The sequence below is a fragment of the Bos indicus genome, chromosome 14 (assembly GCF_029378745.1).
Source record: "Bos indicus isolate NIAB-ARS_2022 breed Sahiwal x Tharparkar chromosome 14, NIAB-ARS_B.indTharparkar_mat_pri_1.0, whole genome shotgun sequence".
Classification (NCBI taxonomy): domain Eukaryota; kingdom Metazoa; phylum Chordata; class Mammalia; order Artiodactyla; family Bovidae; genus Bos; species Bos indicus.
Window position 1 is genome coordinate 15,153,837 of NC_091773.1, and position 21,946 is coordinate 15,175,782.

The 21,946-nt window shown below is 45.3% G+C and overlaps 1 long non-coding RNA gene across 1 annotated transcript; it reads right to left on the reverse strand.

Moving 5' to 3' along the window:
* Positions 1-10,789: 10,789 nt before the first annotated feature.
* Positions 10,790-12,090, reverse strand: LOC139186801 (uncharacterized). The gene is made up of 3 exons (XR_011570410.1): positions 12,018-12,090; positions 11,722-11,826; positions 10,790-11,060 (listed from the first exon to the last, which is right to left on the reverse strand). It is a non-coding gene; the product is annotated as an uncharacterized lncRNA (long non-coding RNA).
* Between the last annotated feature and the right edge of the window lie 9,856 nt (positions 12,091-21,946).

Consider the following 21,946-nt stretch of genomic DNA (forward strand, 5'->3'; position numbering starts at 1 on the left):
GTGATGGACAGGGAAGCCTGGTGTGCTGCAGTCCATGGGGTCACAGGGAGTGGGACACGACTAAGCGACTGAACAACAGGGAGACTAATACACGGGGCAATGCGGGTTTCAGACGAAGAGGGAGGAAGCGCCCTACTCCCAGCCTGCAGACCCAGAGGCTGCAAGGAGAAGCTCTCACCCGGGCCATGCCTCCTGCTAAAAAAACAATGGCCAGTGTTGCCACATGAGGATTAGTCAAATAAGGATGAGCTCTGACTTTCCTTGGGTAATGCAGTCGGGCTGAAGGCCAAGGCTTCTGGAGGGGTGAGTGGAGTCGTCACCCGGTCAGCCAGCAAGGAAGAGCCGCATCAGATACTTCCCAGAAAAAGCCAAGCTCCGTGGGAACCTGCGAGAAACCCAACCAGGCTCGCAAGTGGCACACCCGAACATGAACCAGTCCAGCAAACTCTAGGTCACCAGCCCTCCACACCCCTCTCCATATAGTGAGCTCACCCCCTGTCGGCCACAGAGCTCTCTTGGGATCAGCCCTGCTCGGGGTGAGGTGATCCTGGCCAAGCACTCTCTAGACTCTGGCTCATGGGGTCCAGACAGCTCAGAGACAGGACAGGAAAGGTCGTATCCTCACTGGCCCCTCATCAGAGGCTGGGGGAGCCCCATGTGGCTCGAGAGCTTTGGAATCTGATAAGCTGGGGTTCACATTTCCAGCACCACCTCTTCATACCCCTGTGTCTCTGGATAACTTCAGTCATTTTACTCAGCCTCAGTTTTCTCGTCTCTAAAATGGGGACGGTGAGACCCTCATCGCAAGACTGTTTAGAAAATTAAACAAGCTGTCATATGCCAAGTGCCCTGCACAGAGGCGCTATTTCTATCAGTTGGCAAACACGTGTTGAACACCTACTGTGTGCCAGCTCTTGGGGAGGCTGCTGGTGAACAAGCAGGTCACTGCCCTCATGGAGCCACTCGGTAGCAAGGCAGACAGAGTCCAGAGTTCAGTAGAAAGGCAGAAACATTCCAGAGTGGGAAGGCTCTGATGAGAGGGTCAGGGGGTCAAGGGGAATCCCAGAGGAAGGTAGGCTGAGTTAGAATCACATTTCTGATGTGCTAGAAAGACTCATGGATCAGCTTGGGATCATAAAGCAAGTAATGGCCAGGTCAGTATTCAGATCCACGCTTCAAGCCTCCACCAGCTGCCACCTCTGTTCTAGGGCCTGGCAGTCCCTGAGGTCCAGGCGTGTAAGATTGGACCAACTCAACATCAGAGAGTCAGCCTGCCTGGAACATCACTGGCCAGAGGCCCTGAGGCTTCCACCCTGAGCACGGCCTCTGACCCACTGCCCAGGGGGATGTGGATGAATAATTGGGTTGTTTCCCTTTTGTGGTGATTACTAGTATATTTTTGATGAGTATGTGTGGACAGGTCTTTGTGTGGGCACCTGTTTTCATTTCTCCTGGGCAAATTCCTAGGAGAGAGTGGCTGGATCGTGATGCATATAATTGAACTTTGCAGAGAGAGAGAGCGCACCTCAGTCACTTTCCTCTATAAGGGCACCAACCCCACTGTGGGGGCTCCACCCTCAAGACTTTAAATACCTCCCAAAAGGCCCCACCTCCACATATCTTCACGTTGGAAGTTAGGTCTTCAACATATGAATTTGCAGGGGACTCAAACAAATATTCAGACCATGACAGCCATTCTGATATATGAGTCATGGTATCTTACTGTGGTTTTAACTTGCATTTCTCTGATGACTAATGACATTGTGCATCTTTCAACGTGCTCATTTGGCATCTGTTTATCTTCCTTGGTGATAAAAGATCTGTTCAAATCTTCTGCCCATTTTTTTTTCTTCTAATTACTGAGTTTGAGAGTTCTTTATGTATTCTGGATACAAGTCCTTTATCAGATCCATAATTTGCAAATATTTTCTCCTGGTCTGTGGTTTAGCTTACCACCATTTTCTTAATAGTATCTTGAACTCGATGAAGTTCAATTTATCCATTTATTTCATGGGTTACACCTTTTCTTTTCTTTTTTTTTTTTTGGCCAGCTGGCATATGGGATCTTAGTTCCCCAACCAGGGATCAAAACCCCCGCCCCCTGCACTGGAAAAGCAGAGTCTTAACCACTGGACCACCAGGGAAATCCCTGATGGATTCTACTTTTGAAATACCAACTAAGAAATCTTTGTCTTATACAAGGACACAAAGGTTTTCTCCCACATATTTTACTCTAAAAAGTTTATCATTTAGGTTTCACTTTGAGACCTATGATACATTCTGAGTTAGCTCTTCTATATGGCACTGCTGCTAAGTCGCTTCAGTCGTGTCCGACTCTGTGTGACCCCATAGACGGCAGCCCACCAGGCTCCCCCGTCCCTGGGATTCTCCAGGCAAGAACACTGGAGTGGGGTGCCATTTCCTCCTCCAATGCATGAAAGTGAAAAGTGAAAGCAAAGTCGCTCAGTCGTGTCTGACTCTTAGGGACCCCATGGACTGCAGCCTACCAGGCTCCACTGTCCATGGGATTTTCCAGGCAAGAGTACTGGAGTGGGGTGCCATTGCCTTCTCTGCCTGTATGACACAGGTATGGTCAAGTTCATTTTCCAGCATATGGATACCCAATTGTCCCCAAAGGACTATCCAGTCTCCACAGAATTGCCTTTGCACCCTTATTTTTTAAAATCATTTATTCATCTATGTGTAGGTATGTTTCTCTTTCAGTTCCACTGAGCTATTTGTCTATCGTTAGGCCAATCCTAATCTGCCCTGACTATTGTAGCTTTTTTAAAAATTTTATTTGATTGAAGGATAATTGCTTTACAGAATTCTGTTGCTTTCTGTCAAGCCTCAACATGAATCAGCCACAGGTATATATATATCCCCTCACTTTTGAACCTCCCTCCCATCTCCCACCCCTTCTGACCCCTCTAGGTTGATACAGAGCCCTTGTTTGAGTTTCCTGAGCCAGAGAGCAAATCCCCTTTGGCTATCTATTTTACATGTGGTAATGTAAGTTTCCGTTTTACTCTTTCCATACATCTCACCCTCTCCGGCATTTATTGCTTGTAGACTTTTTGATGATGGCCATTCTGACCGGTGTGAAGTGATACCTCATTGTAGTTTTGATTTGCGTTTCTCTAATAATGAGCGATGTTGCACATCCTTTCCTGTGTTTGTTGGACATCTGTATGTCTTCTTTGGAGAAATGTCTGTTTAGGTCTTTTTCCCACTTTTTGATTGGCTTGTTTGGTTTTCTGGCATTGAGTTGTGTGAGCTGCATGTATATTCTGGAAATTAATCCTTTGTCAGTTGTTTCATCTGCTATTGTTTTCTCCCATTCTGAGGGTTGTCTTTTCACCTTGCTTATGGTTTCCTTTGCTGTTCAAAATCTTTGAAGTTTAATCAGGTCCCACTTGTTTACTTTTGTTTTTATTCCTGTTACTCTAGAAGGTGAGTCATAGAGGATCTTGTTTTGATTTATGTCATCGAGTGTTCTGCCTATGTTTTCCTCTAAGAGTTTTATAGTTTTTGGTCATTTATGTCCTTAATCCACTTTGAGTTTATCTTTGTGTATGGTGTTAGGAAGTGTTCTACTTTCATTCTTTAACATGCAGCTGTCCAGTTTTCCCAGCACCATTTATTGAAGAGGCTGTCTTTGCCCCATTGTATATTCTTGCCTCCTTTGTCAAAAATAGGTACCCATAGGTGCATGGGTTTATTTCTGGGCTTTCCATCTTGTTCCATTGGTCTATATTTCTGTTTTTGTGCTAGTACCATACTGCCTTGATGAATGTAGCTTTGTAGTATAATCTGAAGTCAGGAAGGTTGATTCCTCCAGCTCCATTCTTCTTTATCAAGACTGACTTTGGCTATTCAAGGTCTTTTGTGTTTCCATATGAATTGTGAAATTTTTTGTTCTAGTTCTGTAAAAAATGCCATTGGTAATTTTATAGGGGTCACATTGAATCTGTAGACTACATTTGATAGTATAGCCATTTTCACAATATTGAGTCTTCCTACCCAGGAACATGGAATATCTCTCCATCTGTTTATGTCATCTTTGATTTCTTTCATTAGTATCTTATAATTTTATGTGTACAGACCTTTTGTCTCCTTAGATAAGTTTATTCCTAGATATTTAATTATTTTTGTTGCAATGGTGAATGGGATTGAATCCTTAATTTCTCTTTATGATTTTTCGTTGTTAGTATATAGAAATACAAGTGATTTCTCTGTATTGATTTTGTATCCTGCAACTTTGCTAAATTCACTCGTTACCTTTAGTAATTTTCTGATACTATTTTTAGGGTTTTCTATGTACAGTGTCATGTCATCTGCAAACAGTGAGTGCTTTGCTTCTTCTTTTCCGATCTGGATTCCTTTTATTTCTTTTTCTTCTCTGATTGCTGTAGCTAAGACTTCCAAAACTATGCAGAATAATAGTGGTGAAAGTGATCACCCTTGTCTTGTTCCTGATCTTTGGGGGAATGCTTTCAGTTTTTCACCATTGAGAATAATGTTTGCTGTAAGCTTATCACATATGGCCTTTACATGTCGAGGTAAGTTCCTTCTATGCCTATTTTTTGAAGAGTTTTAATCATAAATGGGTGCTGAACTTTGTCAAAGGCTTTTTCTGCATCTATTGAGATTATCATATGATTTTTATCTTTCAATTTGTTAATATGGTGTATCACATAGATTGATTTGCATATATTGAAGAATCCTTGCATTCCTGGAATAAACCCAACTTGATCATGGTGTATGAGCTTTTTAATGTGTTGCTGGATTCTGTTTGCTAAAATTTTGTTGAGGATTTTTGCTTCTTCTCAAGTGCACATGGAACATTCTCCAGGATAGACCACATCTTGGGTCACAAATCAAACCTCAGTAAATTTAGAAAACTGAAATCGTATCAAGCATCTTCTCCAACCACAACACTATGAGACTAGATATAAATTACAAGGAAAAAAAACTGTAAGAAACACAAACACATGGAGATTAAACAACATGCTTCTAAATAACAAACAGGTTATTGAAGAAATCAAAAGGGAAATAAAAAAAATTTCTAGAAACAAATGACAATGAAAACACAACTCAAAACCTATGGGATGCAGCAAAAGCAGTTCTAAGAGGGAAGTTTATAGCAATACAATCCTACCTCAAGAAACAAGAAAAACATCAAATAGACAACCTAACTTTACACCTAAAAAACTGGAAAAAGAAGAACAAAAAACCCCCCAAAATTAGTAGAAGGAAAGAAATCATAAAGACTGTTGTAGCTTTATAATAGGACTTGAAATCAGAACGTATTAGTCCAACTTTGCTCTTTTTCAAAATTGTTTGACTGTTCTAGGTCCTTTGCATTTCCGTATGAATTTTAGTATCAGTTTGTCAATTTCTCAAAAAGAAAACAAGATGTGGACAGACTTTGTATCAAGTTGTTGCTCTAGAAATTGTTCTAGATTTCAGTCTTTGACTCTTCACACTATGATAGTGCCTCTTGGTTTACCGGGCTCTTTCACGCCTTCAGCTGAACTCTCTCAACAAGCCTGTTACCCAGGTGTGACTGGTGTACAGTAAGGAAAACTGAGGCTCGAAGGCAAAGAGCCTTTCCCACGGTCACACTGCTATCAGGTGGCAAATAGGCAAATACAGCAAGTAGGTTTTCAATGCATGATGTCATCGTCTCAGATTCCAAATCCACAACTCTCTGTACCACACCACCACTGAGTAAGGTCTCAGTAAGGATTCTTAATATTGTGTTCTTAGTGGCTCAGTCCAACTCTATGCGACCCCATGGACTGTAGCCCACCAGGCTCCATTGTCCATGGAATTGTCTAGACTAGAATACTGCAGTGGGTAGCCATTCCCTTCTCTAGGGGATCTTCTCAACCCAGGGATGGAACCCTGGTCTCCTTCACTGCAACCAGATTCTTCACAGTCTGAGTCACCAGGGAGGTATTCTTAATACTCCAGAATTTAACAAACCGGACAAAAAGCGGCATTCACTGTTTTGATACCTTTAAAAAAAAAGTCAGTTTCAGATGCTGGTGCCATCCATGCAAATGCATTTCTGTTGCCCTATGCTGAACTCTTTCCTCTGACTCTCTAAACCGTGGGTGTCAGTCTTAATAGGAAAACCATATGTCTTTGTTCCCTTTAAAGTTTCTTTCTTGGCAAGAACAGAGCTCCATGGAGGAAAAGGGAGAGGAAATGGGGATACATCACAGAACGAGGGATTCCGGTTTGAATGAAGGAAGAACTTCCAGATGGTGAAGGCTGTCGATCACTGCATGGAAATGCCAGAAAAGAAAAAAAAAAAAGAAAAAGAGAGGAAGAGAGAATTTTTCCAGCTTGGAAATTCTGGGGTTCACATGTGCCCAGGGAATAGTGATGATCTGGACCCTCTTTGTCCTCAAAGGCCATTAGAAGTCAGTTGTGTGGCCCTTCCCCAAGGTACACAAAGACATTCCCATGGTTTCTCAGGCCAACCCACAGTGCCTGTGGGACCCCCTCAGAGAATCCAGTGTGCCTGATGGTTCTGAGGTGCACATTTTGCTTTGCGTCAGGTTCCCTGCAAACAGTTTCTGAGATGGAGATTTGCATGTGGGTAGGTTGTGGGGAGCGCTCTTGGGAGCCACACCTGTTGGCAGTGGGTTGGGGCGGGGGGGAACAAAGGGAGCAGATTGGGCTGAGGGAGATGAGCAAGCCCCTGCAGCAGAGGCTCTGGAGGTGGGGTGGGTCTACAGAGCTGGTCCCTGTGTGATCCCGCCAACCAGTCCTTAGATGACAGCTGCCTGGGGGAAGACAGACGGCCTCAGCTCTGTGGCTCCAGCTCCTGGCAGCTGGGGAAATGACTGCTTTGGTCCTGGAGGGGCCTGTGGTTGGCGCCTCACCCAGTCACCAAGGTCTAAGATGGTTCTGAACATTCCTTGGTCCCTCAGCATTTCCTGGAGTAAGACCCCTGAGGTTTGAACTTAGAACCCCAGCAACACCCTCTCAGAAGCCATTTCTGAGGCCACAAGTCCATCACTGGCTCCTCCTCCTACCAAGAAGGATGGAGTATATTGTGACCCTTTGCACTGTAGCCCGCCAGGCTCCTCTGTCCAGGGAATTTTCCAGGCAGGGATACTGGAGTGGGTTGCCATTCCCTTCTCCAGGGGATCTTCCCAACCCAGGGATTGAACCTGGGTTTCCTGCACTGCAGGCAGATTCTTTACCATTTGAGCCACCAGGGAAGCCCCATGAAAATCACATCAATGCCTAAGTATCACCAAGAAGCACTGCTTCTGGGCCCGTCACAGGGCTCATTGCACCCACTTGGATCCTTGCCTCACCCTCCTGCTCGGGTAGGGTCCTCTCAAGCCCTCCCTGTTCGGGACCTCACAGCAGCTGGCCCGAGGCAGGTCCCCAGCCTATGTCTGAAGGTGAACTAAACCGCAGCTCTCTGCTCACAGAGCTGTGTCCCATGGCTTCATTTCTTTTCCTCTCTCACCGTCTCTCACTAGATTTTTTCCATTTTCACTCATCTCAGGGCTCCTCTTGATATTAATGAAAGACAAGATAATTCTAAAACTCCGTAATTTCCTTCACGTCACCCATGGTGATTAAAGAAAATCCCTTGACTCGTTCATGGACCAGATAACAGTACTCATGGTTTCTGCTGTAGTGGACTCAAACAACCAAGGATTGAAAATGTTTGGGGGAAAAAATCATTCCAGAAAGTTATAAAAAGCAAAACTTGAATTTGCCATCACTGCCAAATATTTATATGGCATTTACATTGTATTCACAACTACTTACATAGTATTAAATTGTATTAGGTATTATAAGTAATCTAGAGTTGATTTAAAGTGTATGGGAAGATATGTGTAGGTTATATGCAAATTCTACCCCGTGTGTGTGTGTGTATATATATACACACACACATACATATGCATATATATATATATATATATATATAGGATTCCCTGGGGGTCCTGGAACCAGTTCCCCGATACTGATGGAGTGTAATTGATTAACCACCCCAGGAAGGTCCCTCTCCGTACACCCATTGGGGAAGGTGGCACTTCTACCTCAACCCACACTATCAGGAAGCTCCTGAAGGAAAAAGGAAACACTCCTTACAGAATGCTACCCAAAAGGGAGAAGTTTTATCTAAGACCTAGAGGGGGTTGGTCCTGATAGAGCTCCCAAGAGAGGCTGGAGGGGACAGTGCTCCGGGGGAAGACACACTTTTCTGGACTCCTTTCACAAACACCCTTCCATGTGGCAGCGCCAGACCCTGCTCAGAAGGAACCCACCTTCTGGCGCATCCTTGTGTCTGCTCTGGGGTGGAGAAACAGCACAGGATGCAGTGGAACCTGGAGACAAAATACTCCACGCAGACTGTGGGTGGGGCTTGCAGGGCCAGAGAGGGTCCATAGAGGAGACGACAGCCAGGCTGAGACCTGGGGGAGGAGAAGGAGCTAGCAGGTGAGAAGGAGAGGAGGTGAGGGTGCGAGGAAGGGTCCAGGCTAATAGGGTGGCACCTGTACAGGTCACAGACAGGCGAGGGCTGCGGAGCTTTGGGGAAGGAGGAACATTCTGTCTGGCAGAGTGATGCACTGGGCAGGGCCTGAGGGGAACAGCTGGTTCTGAGACAAAGCCCTTGGGGAAGCATCCCAGGCAGCACCCAGTCTTCCCTCCCCCGACCCCAGTGGGAATGGAGGCCTGGGTTGCAGCATCACCATTGATGCGGTGGGTGGGGCTCTCCCTCCCTGGACCACGCTTCCCCCACATTCGCATCCTCAAGGTTAGGGCTTCCTCACATTTTCCCAGTCTTTGTCAAAACATCACGGTCTCCCATGGCCTGTCCTAATTAGTCTATTTGCAACTTCGACACTTTCCCCAGCCCTGCTCTGCTTTTCTCCACCCTTGCCATCATTCACACACTATACATTTTGCTCCTCTACCTGCTTACTGTCCAGCTCTCTCATTTCTTGTCTGTTTTGTTCACAGCCCAGATGCTGGGCACGTAGAAGGCACTCAAGAAACATTAGTGGGATGAAAACTGCTCACAACAGCTCCTATATACTGAGGACTTACCATGTGCCAGACTCTGCCTTCACACTTTACATACGTCCCCTTATTTATCCTCACAACCAACCTACCCCCATTTTACAGATGTGAAAACTGAGGCTGAGGGACGGAAAGTAACTTGCTCCAAGTACACATCTAGTCAGTGGTAGAGCTGGGATTCAGACTGTTAGGTCTGGGATCTGCAATTTTACTGTTGGGTTCCCTCAGGAGACAGCTTCAGCATTTCCAAGAATAGACGAGATCCAAGAAGTGTGTGTGCTTGCACATCCCTCCTCATCGTGCGCACATGCACAGAGCTCAGTAAACAAATTCCTACGACTGCATGTTCAAATTCAGAGGGCCGATTAGCAAATCCAAAGCGGTGGTGTTGGCTAAGTCATTGGCATGAAGCTTTAACTTGGGGATGTGTGTCAAGAGTTTTGCAGTAAATCTCTAGGGTGGAACTCCTGGAAATGGGGATGCGCTTTCCCATAGCCTGTGGTTCCCAGGCTACCCTGGGAGTCTGCTAACTCATGCATCCTTCCCAGAGCTTCATACTTTGCCTTGGCGCCTGGAGTCCAGACAGGAGGCTGCCTGCGGGTGATCTTATAGAAAAAGCATTCTTTTTCCCTATGAAACACAGCATAGCCATGCCCAAGTGTCTTATCTGAACTGTGAATAAACAACAAGGACAGAGAGCAGTATCCTGACTCATTTCACCCTTTCAACCTCTGCTCGAGGGTGTGAGGGGCTCTTGTCCTTTTATCTCAGGGATGGAGGCTGAGAGATCAGGGACTCACGTCAAATCCCCCAAAAGCCAGGCTTGGGGCCCTGAAGGGGACTCCAGCCCAGGACACTAGCCCTCAGTCCCCTGCATGTCCCTTGAAAGGTGCTGGTCAACTTGGTTTCCACTGTGAGGTCTAGGTCCATCTCCTGCACAGCCCCTGGGTCTGAGAGGGGAGTTATCAGGTTTTATCTCTGCTCCCCCTCCGCTGCCTCCATCAGCCAAAGCCCACATTTTGAGTAGTTCTAGGTTGGTTTCCTTGGGGGAGAAAAGGATGACACAAATGACTCTGTCTTTCACTTCCCAGACCCCACCCAGTGAACTTTTAAGATGTGGAAATTTTATTAAATCCCTCAGCATAGCTTCTGTCTACATGTTCTGTGGTTTAACTCTCCCTGGGTCTTTTCACTTATGATTTTAGCTTTTCCCCCACCCTCTTTAAACCTGAGCTGCCTCTTAACTGCACCCAAGTGCTAACACTTCCAGTCTTTGTATTCATATTGCTAGTATTTGCTAATGGCCTTGAACAGAGTCAATAGGTAGGGACCCATATCCAGTGAGTGGCTCACTCTGTGGGCTCACGTCCTCTTGGGATGAACCTGAACTCTCATCTGTCCAACCTCCCCTCCCTCGGACCAGTCACTGCGTATTTCCTCCTGCTGGTGCCCATGACCTTCGCTTCCTCCCGTCCATCCAGACTGGTCCCTTCCTCATTGGAGACAGCCCTAGGCGAGTCTCCTGGGTCCACAAAGTCTTTTCTGACCACTGTGATGCCCACAAGGTTTTCTCAGTCCTCTTATATCCTGAAGGATTATGTCAGCCTCACTGAGCTGGTGGCACATTCGATTCTAGAATTATCCTTAGAAAAGACAAAATGAATTATAAAGACACAAATCTGTATTTTATTATTATTTTTTAAATTTAACTTTTATTTTTTTTTATTTTTGGCTGTGCTGGGTCTTTGTTGCTGCGCTCAAGCTTTCTGTAGTTGCAGACGGCAGGGGCCACTCTCTAGTTGAGGTGTGTGGGCTTCTCATTATTGAGGAATCTCTTGCTGTGGAGCACAGGCTCTAGGAAAGGCGGGCTCCAGTAGCTTCAGCACATGGGCTGCGTAGTTGTGGCTCACGGGCTTAATTGCTCCAAGGCAGATGGGATCCTGCCAGACCAGGGATCGAACCGGTGTCCTCTGCATGGCGAGATGGATTCTTAACCACTGGACCGCCAGAGAAGCCCAGGAAAGTGTATTTTAGAAAAATGAACTACTCCACCCTCAAACCTGGTCTCTCCCCAGTCCAAGCCCCCAGACAACCTACTATAAATTTGGTTGGTATTTTGCATTATTTAATTTTCATACATTCACATGCATACAAACTGTCTTGAAAGCAGGAACAGGGGTTGAGGCAGGCATCCAGGCTCCCCAAGCAGCATCCAGCCAGGCTTTTGCCATTATCATTTAATTGCTCCTACACGGGCTGTGCCACTGACTCTGGACAGCCAAACCCAAGAGCAGAGGGTAAAAACCTCCTCCTCACAGGTGAAGCCACCAAGACGCAGTGGACTTCAGAGTCACCTGAGGTCACACAGCTAGTGAGAAAGAGAGTGAAATTGGAACTGGCGTCTTCTGACAAGCCCAGCTGTTCTGGGAAAAACACTGAAGGACGCTTGACTTCCCTAAACCTCACTCCCCGAGTACCCAGCCCTGCAGAGCTGAGGTTAGCGAAAAAACGTGTCGCAATCCTTTATTGCTCTGGGGGCAGCCAGACGGGGCTTCTCATCTGCGACTCGATACGGGCCCTGGGTGGCAGTTCCTTTCAGGCCACTGGTTCAGCGTCCACCTGGGTGAATCATCAACCATCAGCCAGCTGTCGCCTCACCTTTAGCTCCATGCGGCGTGAAGCTTGTTTTCTTCTGCTGGCATCAAACAGTCACCTCTGACACGTGGTGAGATGCAGGACATTGCCTCCAAGTCAAACACAGACCTGCAGGAAAAACAGATTTGTGGAATACAAGTGCTCTAGGGTACCAGGAGCTGGCTTCTCCCTACCAAGCTCCCACGGCTGGTGGGGATGTCACCTGCCTCCAGGAAACAGATGGAATAGGAGGGTTAGCTGGGAGCGTGAACCAGGCCAGGCAGTCCTGGGGGCCCAGAAAGCCCTGTTCCCGGGCTCACATTTCTCACGTGAAACTCAGATCCGTGGGTCAGCGTGGCCTTGGTCCCTGCCCTCCATTCTGCAGTCCCTGCTGAAATCCCAACCGCAGTGGGTGGGCGGGCGGGTGCGGTGCCATGATTAATTGCCAGAGCTTCATGCTGGTGTCAATGTCCTGTCAAGGGATTTGATTTCAGCACTGGCAGCCAGTAAAAGAAGGTTCTTAGGAGGTCTTTGGTGACTGTGGGAAGGCTCTGGGCCCTGGCGTGGACCCCTTGCCCTGCTCTGTGCAAGAATTTCCCAGGGAGTCCCTCAGGATAATTATAGATGCTTCAAGACACCTATTTCTTTTACTTCAAGAATTACATATTTATTTTAATACATTTTAAAGTATACTCAGCACATCAAACTGCAATTTCATGTATATTATTGCTTAGGAGGAGGCTGAATATTTTTTTAAAGTGACTTGGTTAAAACTTAAGCAAATGATAATCCAGGTTATGAGGATATAGCAAAACTCTAATGGAGGAGCTAGAACAACTAGAGTTTGGAAAACACCACTACTTTCCTGGAGAATCCACTATTCATGCCAAAAATATGGACCAGGCTGAGATCCAACTGAGGATAGTTAGAGATTTCTTTCTCTGGAACTACCTCAGTCCATTTCCAAACTTTCAGTTTGTACGAAACTTAGACTGGTAACAAAGAGTGAGGAGGAGGACTTTTTTGTTTGTTTTGATTTGTTTTAATTGAGACTTTACCATATATGGGGCCCTAGGGGATAGAGATGAACAGATGCCACCACGTAGCGCAATTAAAAATAGTCTGTGCAGGGCTTCCCTGCTGTCTCAGTGGTAAGGAATCCGCCTGCCAATGCAGGAGACACGGGTTAAATGCCTGGTCCAGGAAGATCCCACATGCCACGGAGCAACTAAGCCCCTGCACCGAAACTATTGAGCCCATTCTCTAGAGCCCGGGAGCTACAATTACTGAGCCCAAGTGCCACAACTACTGAAGCCCATGCACCTGAAAGCCTGTGCTCCCCAACAAGAGAAGCTACTGCAATGAAAAGCCCATGCACAGCAACTAGAGAGTAGCCCCACTCGCTGTAACTAGAGAAAAGCCCCTTGCAGCAACGAAGACCCAGCACAGCCAAAAAAAAAAAAGGAGTCTTCGTAGTGAAATCTAAAATGGCTGGGAGGGTGTGACACGTGGAATTGGAATGAAGCAGGTCACCAGGCCTTCACCTCAGCAGATGATATTCAAAAAAAAGAAAGAAAGAAAGAAAGAAAAATACGCACAACTCTTTGTATTTACTTATGATCTTCTTCTGCCCACATGGCTCAGAGGGTAAAGAATCTGCCTGCAGTGCAGGAGACCCAGGTTCTATCCCTGGGTTGGGAAGATCCTTTGGAGGAGGGCATAGCAACCCACTCCAGTATTCTTGCCTGGAGAGTCCCATGGACAGAGGAGCTGGGGGGCTACAGTCCATGGGGTTGCAAAGAGTCGGACATGACTGAGTGACCAACCCTCTCTCTCACTCTTTTGAGTGTTTGACATAAAAATGTGATGTTTAGATAGCTGTAACTCCAGTGTATATATACACGTCGCTCTGTTTGGCTTTACTAATCCAACATGGTTTCATTTGGGTCTGTCCTTGTGTGTCAGGTGCCTCTTGTCCTCACAAGGAGTGTGAATCACACTCAGCTGGAGAACTGGTAAAAACGGAGATTCCTGGACCTGCCTCCCAGGATTCTGACTCAGTCGCCATCTGCATTTTCAACAAGCTCTTCAGATCCTCGGATAAAGATGTTCCTGGACCTCACTTGGAGAAACCTTGAAGCTTGGGGACTACACGTGGTTCAGATGTGGAGTCCACCCTCAGAACCCAGTCAAGAGAGGCATATAAGACACTACAATCAGTCACAAGGTAGAAGGTAGCCAGTGCAGCGGGACAGCATGAGCCAAAGTGCCAGGGAACTCTCACCACCATCCCCGACACCCAGGGGTGCTGAAGCTTGAGCCTCTGTTCCCAGAGGTTTCCACACTTTTGCTGTATTGTATTCCAGCAAACCTTGACTTATATATTCATAGTATTACTTCTACATCTAGTGGAAGATTCATTTCAGCGATGTAGGAACTTATTTTTCATATTGGGTGAAGGATAGCAGATAGGAAAACCCTTACTTGTCTTAGACAGAAGTAGTTTTTGGGTGGCAAGAACTGGGTGCTCTTCTGAAGCTGTGTGGTAGTGAGGTGTTGCTTAAAACACAGCTTCCCAAAACCCCATCCTCTACTGCTTATCAACAGAATCAAGAAAGAGGCCCCGAGGGATCCTTGGAAGGAAGCTGACGATCTTGTGAGAAGCTGAGGCAGGCCCAAAAGCTGGGACCTCCTCTCATGGTATCCGGTTCCTCACCACCCACCATCCCTCCTGGAGGGCTCACAGTGGCTTCACGTTAATGAAAAGTCATTAGACCCACGTCTTAGAAGAATCTGGGGACTCCATCTGAGAGGATGTGGTTTTCTCAGGGACTTCACACACCGGCTTCCTGGTTTGTTCCAAGATTGGATCTTCCTTCACCCAACAGTTCTCGCCTGTCAAGCCACAGCCACGACAGAGGAGAATGTGCTTTGGAGGCTCTGGTTCCAACCCTGGCCCCATCACTCACAATCTCAGAGACCTGGGAAACGATTTTATCTTTGGTCATCAGTTTCCTTATCTGAATCCAGGGCAGTTGGGAGGATTAACGGGGATAACATATGTGAAATGTGTCAGATGAACTCTGACAGATGCTAACTCTCATGAGTCTGGGAGAAACTTTTATCTGCATTAACTTATGCATATTTCTTACTTAATCTTCCAAGGACATAGAGAGCATTCATTTTCCCCCCCCATGCCCTCTTTACTAATCAGTGAGCATCTGTGAGGTGACAAGGCTCTGTGTTAGGGGCTAGGGATGTGGAATACAGCAGACCCGGCCAGAGGGTGCCCCAGAACCATGGGAGGGGCCCACAACAGAGGTGAGAACATTTGCCCACAGGGCTGCACGCCTTCACTGGGCCCTGGGCTCCTGGCTGGTGAGTGAAATATTCCACCCCTGTTCAGAACAATGCTATTAAAAGCATAAGATTACAAAGGAAACCGGTTGTATTGAAATAAAGTGTTACTCAGTCGTGTCTGACTCTTTGTGATCCCATGAACTGTAGCCCACCAGGCTCCTCTGTCCATGGGATTCTCCAGGCAAGAATACTGGAGTGGGTTGTCATTTCCTTCTCCAGGAAATATAGTTATGGTGCCATTTAAAAACTGAATTTGTGGACTTCCCTGGTGGTACTGAGGATGGGAATTCACCTGCCAATGCAGGGGACAGGGTTTGACCCCTGGTCCAGGGGATTCCTCACGTCATGGAGCAACTGAGTCTGTGCGCTGTAACTACGGAAGCTTGTGCGCCCAGAGCCTGTGCTCCACAAGAGAAGCCACCGCAATGAGAAGCCTGTGCACCACAGCTGGAGAGTAGCCCCTGCAATGAGAAGCCTGTGCTCCACAGCTGGAGAGTAGCCCCTGCTCGCCACAGTTAGAGAAAGCCCATGTGAAGCAGTGAAGACTCAGTGCAACCAAAAAAAATTTTTTTTGTGATCTAGTTGATATGGTTTTCTTTTAACACAGTAAATGAGATCTAACAGCAGATTTAGTAGATACCGTATTTTTTTTTTTTCCAGAGACTTTTTCTGTTTCTTTCTTATCTGCTTTCCTTCCTTTGGGGCTCCAAATACATGTGTGTTAGGCTGCTTGATGCTGTCCCCTCAACTCACTGATGCCTTGTTTTTTCTGTTTTCTCCCTGTGTTTCCACTGAATCATCTGTATTGCTATATCTTCAGCCCCACTAGTCTTTTCTACTACAGTATCTAATCTGCTATTAATCCCACCCAGTGTAATTTTCATTGCAGATATATTCTTTACTTCTAGGAATTTGATTTAGTACTTTTTCTAACTCCCATGTCTCCCCACAACATTCTGTCCTTTCCTTTACCTTTTATACACATGGAATAAATTTTCAACTGCTGTTTTAATGTCCTTGTCTACTAATTCTACCATCTGTATCATTTCTGGGTCTCTTTCAATTAAATAACTTCTCTCCTCGTTATGGATCATACTTTTCTGCCTCCTTGTACACCTGGAACTTTTTCATTGGATACCAGACATTGTGAATTTGACATTGTTGGGTGCTGCTTCTTAATTTCTTTCATAATACTCTTTTAAATATCTTTGAGCCTTGTTCTGGGACACAGTTAATTAGAGACAGTTCAATCTTTTCGATCAGACGTCAGCAAACTACAGTCCAGAGACCAAATCTGGTCTCTTGTCTGCTTTTGTATGGCTCATGAGCAAAGAATGGTTTTTCCATTTAGAAATGGTTGAAAAAAATCAAAAGAATAATATTTTGTGGCCCGTGAAAATTGTATTAAATTTTCAGTATTTGTAAATAAAGTTTTATTGGCACTCAGCCACTAGCATTCATGTCCACACTGAACATGGATATAAAGTTTTATTGGCACACAGCCACTTCCATACCAAACGTGGCTGCTTTCATGTTACCGTGGTAGAGTTGAGTGATTGCAACAGAAACCAAGTGATCCACGAAGCTGAGACTATTTACTGTCTGGCCCTTCACACAAAAAGTTGCCTACCCTTGTTTTTGAGGCATGCTTATAAACACTGCTAAGCAGGATGAAGGCATCCTTTGGTCCAGGGCTAACTTTGCCCTACTCTGGCTGGTGGGAGAAGGGACATTCTGGAGCCTATGTGAGCTCTGGGGCCTATGTGAGCTCTGGTTTTTGTCCCTGCTGATCCTCTGGGAGGTTCTTTCCCAGCCTCAGGTAGTTTCCTCACAGGCCTGAGCTGATGATGACTCAGCTGGAGGCTCCAGGGGGACCCTCTATGTCTCCAGAGCTCAACCTCTGAGCAGCTCTCCGCTCTGCAGACTCTAGCTGCCCCACCCCCCTGATTTTCAACTCTGTCTCCTCAATCCAGACAGACCGCCAGGCTCCAGCTGGATCCCTCTCGCCTGACCGTGGCCTGGGAACTCTTCAGGCAGGAAGCAAGAACAGCATCCGATGTCTGAAAACCAAGATTTCATCCATATATTGTCCAGATTTTTAACTGTTAAAGTGAAAAGTGAAAGTGTTAGTTACCCAATGGTGTCCGGCTCCTTGCGACCCCATGAACGGTAGGCTCCTCTGTCCATGGGATTCTCCAGGCAACAGTACTAGAGTGGGTCGTCATTTCCTCCTCCAGGGGATCTTTCTGACTCAGGGACCAGTCCCAGGTCTCCTGCATTGCAAGTGGATTATTTACCACTGAGCCACCTGGAAAGCCTTAATTGTTAAAAGTCAAGTAAAGTCGCTCAGTCGTGTTCGATTCTTTGCGACCCCATGGACTGTAGCCTACCAGGTTTCTCCGTCCATGGGATTTTCCAGGCAAGAATACTGGAGTAGATTGCCATTTCCTTCTCCAGGAGATCTTCCTGACCCAGGGATTGAACCCGGGTCTCCCACATTGTAGGCAGACACTTTTACCATAAAAGTGGGAGTTAAATCCAATTTCTGTTAGTCCATTATTGATAGAAGCAAATTAATTACTGTATTTTAAGAGAAGAGATATGTGTAAATTCGTCTTGACGGCAATAGGAATGCTATGTGGAAACATCATTTTTTTCGGTGATGAAGTCACAGATACCACTAATTCTACTGGAGTTCATTGCCTACATTAAGATTGTAGAAAGCCTTAAATCCCTAGTAGAGGTCAGTAAAAGTAAAGATGCCATTTTTCTTCCCATACTAATTCATATACCTTCTGAATTTTATTCACAGTCTCCTGGGGCATCCATGGTTCCCTGGATAAGAGCTCTTTTGCTGAGATGCGAACAGTTAAGTTTTTCTTCTGAGTACCAAAGAACTTTTAATAGGCTCTCTCATGGAGTTTATTGTCAATTGCCTTGCAATCCTTTTTTAAAATCCCATGTTTTGTATAAAACAGGGGACCTCAGTTTTTTTTTTTTTTTTCCTCTCTATGGGCAAAAACATCCCAACACCTTCCAGCACAGCATCTATGTTTCATCATCCTGGGCCTTGTTTGTGCTGTTCTGTGAATTCACCAGAGTTTCCGAATTCCTTGTGAACTGTGGTGACCGTAACCAGCTCAGGGTCCCATGCAAAACCCGATGGCCAGTCACCCTGAAACTCTGAATGACAGACAGCTTTTCCATACATCCCAGCGGCCTTCTGACTTCTTTTTTAACAGCACTGCACTTCTGGTTTGTATTCTGGTTTTGACGGAGGATGGTCTTTGGGCTTGCTTTTCCTTTTTGTTTTAAAACAAATTCTGTATTTCTTCATGAAAAAAAAAAAATCCCACCCACTAAATGTTCCTTTTTATGGTCATAAATTTTATCTTGTTATACATTTGGATCATCCTGCCATTCCGCAAATGCTTATAGGGGGTCATCTTTCAGTTCAGTTCAGTCACTCAGTCGTGTCCGACTCTTTGCGACCCCATGAATCGCAGCATGCCAGGCGTCCCTGTCCATCACCAACTCCCGGAGTTCACTCAGACTCATGTCCATCGAGTCGGGGATGCCATCCAGCCATCTCATCCTCTGTCTTGCCCCCAATCCTCTTGCCCCCAATCCCTCCTAGCATCAGAGTCTTTTCCAATGAGCCAACTCTTCACAGGGTGGCCAAAGTACTGGAGTTTCAGCTTTAGCATCATTCCTTCCAAAGAAATCCCAGGGCTGATCTCCTTCAGAATGGACTGGTTGGATCTCCTTGCAGTCCAAGGGACTCTCAAGAGTCTTCTCCAACACCACAGTTCAAAAGCATCCATTCTTCGGTGCTCAGCCTTCTTCACAGTCCAACTTCTCACATCCATACATGACCACGGGAAAAACCATAGCCTTGACTAGACGAACCTTTGTTGGCAAAGTAATGTCTCTGCTTTTGAATATGCTATCTAGGTTGGTCATAACTTTCCTTCCAAGGAGTAAGCATCTTTTAATTTCATGGCTGCAGTCACCATATGCAGTGATTTTGGAGCCCAGAAAAATAAAGTCTGACATTGTTTCCACTGTTTCCCCATCTATTTCCCATGAAGTGATGGGACCGGATGCCATGATCTTCGTTTTCTGAATGTTGAGCTTTAAGCCAACTTTTTCACTCTCCACTTTCACTTTCATCAAGAGGCTTTTGAGTTCCTCTTCACTTTCTGCTATAAGGGTGGTGTCATCTGCATATCTGAGGTTATTGATATTTCTCCCAGCAATCTTGATTCCAGCTTGTGTTTCTTCCAGTCCAGCGTTTCTCATGATGTACTCTGCATATAAGTTAAATAAACAGGGTGACAATATACAGCCTTGACGAACTCCTTTTCCTATTTGGAACCAGTCTGTTGTTCCATGTCCAGTTCTCTCTGTTGCTTCCTGACCTGCATACAAATTTCTCAAGAGGCAGATCAGGTGGTCTGGTATTCTCATCTCTTTCAGAATTTTCCACATTTATTGTGATCCACATAGTCAAAGGCTTTGGCATAGTCAATAAAGCAGAAATAGATGCTTTTCTGGAACTCTCTTGCCTTTTCCATGATCCAGCGGATGTTGGCAATTTGATCTCTGGTTCCTCTGCCTTTTCTAAAACCAGCTTGAACATCAGGAAGTTCACGGTTCACATATTGCTGAAGCCTGGCTTGGAGAATTTTGAGCATGACTTTACTAGCGTGTGAGATGAGTGCAATTGTGCGGTAGTTTGAGCATTCTTTGGTATTGCCTTTCTTTGGGATTGGAATGAAAACTGACCTTTTCCAGTCCTGTGGTCACTGCTGAGTTTTCCAAATTTGCTGGCATATTGAGTGCAGCACTTTCACAGCATCATCTTTCAGGATTTGGAATAGCTCAACTGGAATTCCATCACCCCCACTAGCTCTGTTTGTAGTGATGCTTTCTAAGGCCCACTTGACTTCACATTCCAGGATGTCTGGCTCTAGGTCAGTGATTACACCATCGTGATTATCTGGTTCATGAAGATCTTTTTGTACAGTTCTTCTGTGTATTCTTGCCACCTCTTCTTAATATCTTCTGCTTCTGTTAGGTCCATACCATTTCTGTCCTTTATTGAGCCCATCTTTGCATGAAGTGTTCCCTTGCTATCTCTAATTTTCTTGAAGTGATCTCTAGTCTTTCCCATTCTGTTGTTTTCCTCTATTTCTTTGCATTGATCGCTGAGGAAGGCTTTCTTATCTCTTCTTGCTATTCTTTGGAACTCTTTATTCAGATGCTTATATCTTTCCTTTTCTCCTTTGCTTTTTGCTTCTGTTCTTTTCACAGCTATTTGTAAGGCCTCCCCACACAGCCATTTTGGTTTTTTGCATTTCTTTTCCATGGGGATGGTCTTGATCCCTGTCTCCTGTACAATGTCATGAACCTCAGTCCATGGTTCATCAGGCACTCTATCTATCAGATCTAGTCCCTTAAATCTATTTCTCACTCCCACTGTATAATCATAAGGGATTTGATTTAGGTCATACCTGAATGGTCTAGTGGTTTTCCCTACTTTCTTCAATTTAAGTCTGAATTTGGCAATAAGGAGTTCATGATCTGAGCCACAGTCAGCTCCTGGTCTTGTTTTTGTTGACTGTATAGAGCTTCTCCATCTTTGGCTGCAAAGAATATAATCAATCTGATTTTGGTGTTGACCATCTGGTGATGTCCATGTGTAGAGTCTTCTCTTGTGTTGTTGGAAGAGGGTGTTTGCTATGACCAGTGCATTTTCTTGGCAAAACTGTATTAGTCTTTGCCCTGCTTCATTCCGTATTCCAAGGCCAAATTTGCCTGTTACTCCAGGTGTTTCTTGACTTCCTACTTTTGCATTCCAGTCCCCTATAATGAAAAGGACATCTTTTTTGGGTGTTCTAAAAGATGTGGGGTCGTCTTTACAAGACTGAATTTCATCCTCCTCAATGGCAGGATGAACAGAGGAAAGAACTAGCCTGGGTTTTCACTCCATTATACTTAAAAAATCCAACCAGTCCATTCTGAAGGAGATCAGCCCTGGGATTTCTTTGGAAGGAATGATGCTAAAGCTGAAACTCCAGTACTTTGGCCACCTCATGCGAAGAGTTGACTCATTGGAAAAGACTCTGATGCTGGGAAGGATTGGGGGCAGGAGGAGAAGGGGACGACAGAGGATGAGATGGCTGGATGGTATCACTGACTCGATGGATGTGAGTCTGAGTGAACTCCGGGAGTTGGTGATGGACAGGGAGGCCTGGCATGCTGCGATTCATGGGGTCGCAAAGAGTCGGACATGACTGAGTGAGTGATCTGATCTGATCTGATACTTAAAAAATATTTTAAAAAGTAGCTCATTAGAACTGTTGATTACTATTAGTGATCACTGCAGATAAAATGAATCTACAATTGGGAGATTCAGGCATACAGACAGATAAAATCAAGTTCCTTTTTGTTATCAATCATTGTTTAATCTTATCTTCTCATTAAACCTTAACAGATTTTTTTTAAAGCATTGCTTCTTTTAATCTTGGATTCCATGAAGCTTTGAATACAACACTTTTTTATTTCACTCTAACCTTTGAGATTCAAAAATGTTTCCTAGAATATTGATAGACATGTGGTTCCGAGCTGAACTGGGGTTCCCAGTAGCTGTTCTAGCTGCCCAGTCATTTCAAATAACCAGAAAGAAAGCCCTCCTCTCCCTCTCCTGTAAAGCAATCCCCTCTTCAGTTTATTTAATCATTTATACATAGTAAAGTATACCAAATATCAATAACCTCAGATATGCAGATGACACCACCCTTATGGCAGAAAGTGAAGAGGAACTCAAAAGCCTCTTGATGAAAGTGAAAGTGGAGAGTGAAAAAGTTGGCTTAAAGCTCAACAT